We start from the raw sequence: 5,507 nt of genomic DNA, 5'->3' as shown, positions 1-5,507 counted from the left end.
TCTGATGTGGCTGAGCCGCTGGTTTCTGAGCCTGTCTCTTCTCTGTCCTATTTTTACGACGCTTTTGTGGTTCTTGCTTATTTCTCAGTCTACAGTGTGTGGGAATAATATCTTAATTCCACCCGCATAATAGGGGAGGACTAACGAATCACTATACCTGCAACACTCTGAGGTCGTTGGATAAAAGGAATTCAAATAACCCAAAGAGATCTTTTTGTTAGGTCTTACTTCATAGGCGGTACAAGGAAAAATTAGCTAATACCGGGGAGGGGCAGAGGAAACGAAGAGAACGAAATTACCGTGCCACATTACTAATTATTTTCTTTGAAATCCTCGGTGATTGTTTTCTACCAATACGGTCCGTGTGGAAAAACGTGCTCTCGGTATTTTATGAACAAAACAGAGGATGGCTGAAAGTCTTCCGTTTGTTTTCTATAAATTACAGGATCTGGGGGGATGGAAGGAGGCTCATTTGCCTTTCTTCCTTACATCGATAGAAGGAAGGTCTGGGTCCATCTGGAACGTTCCTAGTAATTTGGCTTGCACCAGCTCGTGCCCCTCCTCGGTGCAGCTGGGCGGCCAGGGTTCATGAGATCAGTTTAGCCCTCCGCGCCAGACTCTGCCCGGCCGGGTGGTCCTCCCGTGGGGCCGGGTTCCACAGCCAGCCCTGGGCAGGGCCTGGTGGGCGGCCTCCCGCCCGCAGGCTGGTAGGGAAACACCAGTCTTGTTGCTGGGGAACCGGTGTGGCTCTGTCCCTCTCAACTCCCTAGACCGCCACCCACATCCCACCTGCTGGACGGGCAGCCTTTGGAATTCACTCATTCACCAACTATCACCGAACCTCTTACTGTTCCCCCAAACAAAACAGAGAAAGCCCTGCTTTTGGGGGGGGGGGTAGACATTCCAATAAAGAGACGTTAAACCGAGAAGAGTATGTCAGCTGGCGGTGAGCACTAGGAAGACGCGGAACAGTGCACAGGAAGTGGTGACGGGGACAGTGGCAATGGTGCTGTTTTACAGGAGCCGTCGAGAAGGGCCTCGCCGAGGAACCTCCATCGCAGCAGAGAGCCGAGGGAAACAGGGAGCCGGCAAAGGCAGTGTCACAAAGAAGAGCCGCCCAGGCAGAGGGAAGAGCAGGGGCAAAGACCTTGAGTTTGCACGTCCCAGGAACAGCAAGGAAGCCAGTGCGCCTGGAACAGAGCCGGTGAGGGGCACGGAAAGGGGTAGGAGATGGATTGGAGAGCAGGCCGGGAACCACACGGCATATGAGCAGGTCTCTGCCTATAGCTCAGGCAGCGCTCTTAACCCACCAGCTCACTCCGTCAGCAACGGAGTGTTGCGCACCCTATGTCCCTGGCTGGCCCTCGGGGTCCCTGCCAGGCCGAAGGAAGAGAGCAAAACAGTAACAGTTGCAAAAGGGGGTGAGGCTTTAATACAATTCTCTCTCTCTTTTTAAATGTTTATTTGCTTATGGGGCGCCTGGGTGGCTCGGTCGGTTAAGCGTCCGACTTCGGCTCAGGTCATGATCTCACGGTTTGTGACTTCGAGCCCCGTGTCGGGCTCTGTGCTGACAGCTCAGAGCCTGGAGCCTGTTTCAGATTCTGTGTCTCCCTCTCTCTCTGCCCCTCTCCTGTTCATGCTCTGTCTCTCTCTGTCTCAAAAATAAATAAACGTTAAAAAAAATTTAAATGTTTATTTGCTTAGAGAGAGAGAGAGCACGCACGCACAGGGGATGGGCAGAAAGAAGGAGAGAGAGAATCCCAGGCAGGATCCTCGATAACAGTGCAGAGTCCAACATGGGGCGCAGTCCCATGAACCCAGAGATCATGACCTGAGCCGAAATCAAGAGTCAGACACTTAACCCACTGAGCCATTCAGGCACGCCTATAATTCTCTCTCTCTTTTTTTTTTTTTTTTTTTTTTCAGAAGTAATTGTTGCACATTTTAGGGAGTATGCAAAACGCAGAAAAGAATAACTATGGGGCACCTGGGTGGCTCATGGCTCAGTCAGTTAAGCATCCGACTTTGGCTCAGGTCATGATCTCGTGGTTATGGGTTCAAGCCCTGCATGGGGCTCTGTGCTGACAGCTCAGGGCCTGGATCCTGCTTTGGATTCTGTGTCTCCCTCTCTCTCTGACCCTCCCCTACTTGTGCTCTGTCTCTCTTTCTCTCTCTCAAAATAAATAAACACTTAGGAGGAGGAGGAGGAGAAGGAGGAGAAGGAGGAGGAGGAGGAGGAGGAGGAGAATTATGCACATACAGAAAAGTAGAGACCAGGTAGCTCGGGTTCTCATTGTTTCCTCTGCTGATTCCCAACCTTTATACAATGCAGTTGTAATGCAATATACTAAATATGTTTATAACATATGATACAATATGTTATATGTTTTTAATGATTTTAAATATGTAACTTTTATTATTCTGTAAAGGCAACAGAACATACAGATGACATTTTCCCTTATTTAATGCCACAAAGTCATATTATTGTTTATATATGTTACATACCCATATTATCACAAATGGTACAAAGTCATATTATCTCATATATAAATACTATATCGCTGATCATGAATTAGGGGTGTAAGCCAAACAATGTATTCCTCTGTTCAGTAAAAAAAAAAATACACACAGGGGTGCCGGGGTGGCTCAGTCAGTTAAGAGGCCGCCTTCAGCCGTGAGTTCGAGCCCCACATCAGGCTCTGTGCTGACAGCTTGGAGCCTGGAGCCTGCTTCAAATTCTGTGTCTCTCTCTCTCTCTGCCCCTCCCCTGCTCACACTCTGTCTCTCTCTCTCTCAAGAATAAAAAACATTATATATAATGTATATACATATACATTATATACAATATATATGTGTGTATATATATATATTATATATAATGATCATAGCAGGATGTTGTGAACTTGAACTGAAGGACTGGAGGAAGGAAATCACTGTGTGTATAAGACAGCACTTTGGACTTGGTTTCCAAAATAATTTTCACCCCCTTAGAAAACATAAATATCCAAAGACAGAATCCTCACAGAAATCAAGAACAAATCAATTTGAGCTAATTTCAAATACAAGAAAGAGTGTGGCACGGAATACAAGCCGTGAATATAAGCACAGACTATCTGCCATATTGTAGGCAGGTTATAACATATTCGCATACGTTTATAAAACACGCATCTGACAAAAAGAAACTCAACTGACAATTTTTCTCAAAATAAAAGAGGTTTGCACCAGATCCTCTAACTCACCTACAGACTTTGGAACCCAACCTCCACAAGGTGACATGGCACTAATTCTGAGCCTCTGCCTACCCTGTGAGGTCCTCTTCTCAGTGCTGGTAACACAGCAGTCAACGGGACAGAAACTAACTTCACTGTTTGCCTCTTCTTCCCCGATTCCAACTGTCCAAAAAGAAGGCAGATCAGGGGCACCTGGGTGGCACAGTCGGTTAAGCGTCCGACCTCAGCCAGGTCACGATCTCGCGGTCCGTGAGTTTGAGCCCCGCGTCAGGCTCTGGGCTGATGGCTCGGAGCCTGGAGCCTGTTTCCGATTCTGTGTCTCCCTCTCTCTCTGCCCCTCCCCCGTTCATGCTCTGTTTCTCTCTGTCCCAAAAATAAATAAAAAACGTTGAAAAAAATTTTTTTTTCAAAAAGAAGGCAGATCAATCTAGAGTTTCAGTCCCTCTGAGTGAGGGTGAGTGTCGGACCTCTGTGGCATGTGCTGGAAACGAGGCCAGGAGGCCGGTGGCCAGAACACGGGGCTACGGTGATATGACTTTGCAGCAAACTGCTTGGCCTCCCCGCGCCCCCCCCCCCCCCCAAGCAGATCTTTGTCTTCTCCCTCTGCTGCCGCCTTCTCTGCTGCACAGACAAAACCAGGGAGCCCCCACCTCTGGCCGAAACCCTAGAGAGCGTCACCCACTATTGTACACAGTGGCCAAGCTTAGAACGCACCCCTTGAAGACTGGGCCTCTCTCGGCCCTCACATCACCTGACGTTCTGGGGCTGTTCCCAGGCCCCCCTTGCTCAGTCCCCCAAAGGCAGTCAAAAGAGTTCCTGACGTGCAAGGCTTTTAAAGGAAGAGTAATTTTTAATAGAAGCATGAAAATGCACATCATTCTCTCTGGGAGCATCACTTCCCAGCAGAAAACCGATGAGGGCTTAAACAAAAGGGGAGTCCTAGTCCCTCGGGGAAATGTATCATTTCTATAGAAACCAAGGACCCTTCCAGACAGCCAGTTCTGACAGGACTAATAGTAAGGACATCACAGCAGCCACCACTGGACACGGAAGCACTTCTGTGGACAGACAGATGGACACTGGGTTGGGTGCATTTATCCTAGCATCCCTGCTGGGCAGGTACCACCGACCTCACTGTTCAGATGGGGAAACCAAGGCCACGTCAGAATAATGACTTGCCCAGCTGGAAAGAGGCCAGGTAGGTTCAGATATTTTGAGGCTGTTTTTACATCTTTCTCAACCTGCTTTTACTCGTTGTTAGAAATAATGCTCAGCTTCCAGAAATGTCATCAGCCATGACGCCTAGCAATATAGTTCCGTTCAGGAAACTCACCTCAGTGAGGCCCACTTTGCTGACTGCTTCCTGCCGGTGGGTCCCTCCACGGCTTCCAGCCTCAGAAAGAGTTGGTGCTCAGGGAGCACGATGGCTTTAAACCATAGGTCATTCTCTTGGAGGGCATCAGTGATTTTCCCGCCAAGTGTAAGAGGCCAAATCAACTAGGAAAGTGTTCTTAAAATATAACTGGTTGTGGCTCCTTATTCTTGACAGGCCTCTCCCAACCTACTGTCTATCCTAAAAGGGATGAACTGTCCCTTGACACGGATTGTACAGACAAATGCTCCTCTGCCGGCCAGGTGGGGGCCCTGCACGGGAGCAGCGGCTTCCTGGGAGTGAAACACCCCTTCGCGACCCCTCCCTCGGAGCCGCAGGGCTGCGAGGCTCACACTGCCGCCAGCCCATCCCCACCCAAAACTCGTGTGGAGTGCCTGGCGTTTTCCTCCGGGTTCTGCCTGCCTTCAGAATACCAAGTGGCTCTAACGTGTCCGAGGCGTATTAAAAAAGAAACTCTGCAGATTTGAGATTGATTTTAAGAGACATCGTGGAAAGGCAGAAAGCCTAGTGGCCCGGAGTCCTGTTCCTGGCTTGTGGGGTGGCCTGGGAGGTGATGGGGGGGGGGTGTCTCTCGGCCTCAGTTTCCCCTTCTGTAAAACAAGAGGGGTCCAGGTGAGCACTCGCAGGCTCAGCCCTCGGCGTGACCAGGGGATGCGAGGACGCTGTTGTCCCACGGCGCCTCCTCCGCCCGGAGTCGCACGCGTGGGCAAGCTCCCCGCCCCGCGGCCGGGCTAACCTTCTCCGCCCCCTTCCCCACCCCCCACCCCCGGCCCGCGCGGCTCCCGCAACCCACCGCTCCGCCCTGGGCCGGGCCGCGCGCAGGCGGCAGGGTCCCAGGCCGACACCCCGCGCGCGTCCCGCCCGGCCCGGCGCGTGGAACCCCC

The 5,507-nt window shown here is 50.8% G+C and overlaps 1 long non-coding RNA gene across 1 annotated transcript in view; it reads right to left on the bottom strand.

Moving 5' to 3' along the window:
- Positions 1-5,377, bottom strand: part of LOC121011088 (uncharacterized) — a 14,133-nt gene extending 8,756 nt beyond the window's left edge. Inside the window, exon 1 of the long non-coding RNA XR_005781486.1 lies at positions 4,564-5,377. This is a non-coding gene — a long non-coding RNA (uncharacterized LOC121011088). The remainder of the gene's footprint in view (positions 1-4,563) is intronic.
- Between the last annotated feature and the right edge of the window lie 130 nt (positions 5,378-5,507).

The sequence above is a fragment of the Herpailurus yagouaroundi genome, unplaced genomic scaffold (assembly GCF_014898765.1).
Source record: "Herpailurus yagouaroundi ecotype Mexico unplaced genomic scaffold, PumYag 193, whole genome shotgun sequence".
Lineage (NCBI taxonomy): Eukaryota > Metazoa > Chordata > Mammalia > Carnivora > Felidae > Herpailurus > Herpailurus yagouaroundi.
Note: the sequence above shows the minus strand (reverse complement) of the source record. Positions and strands in the feature narration are given on the sequence as shown.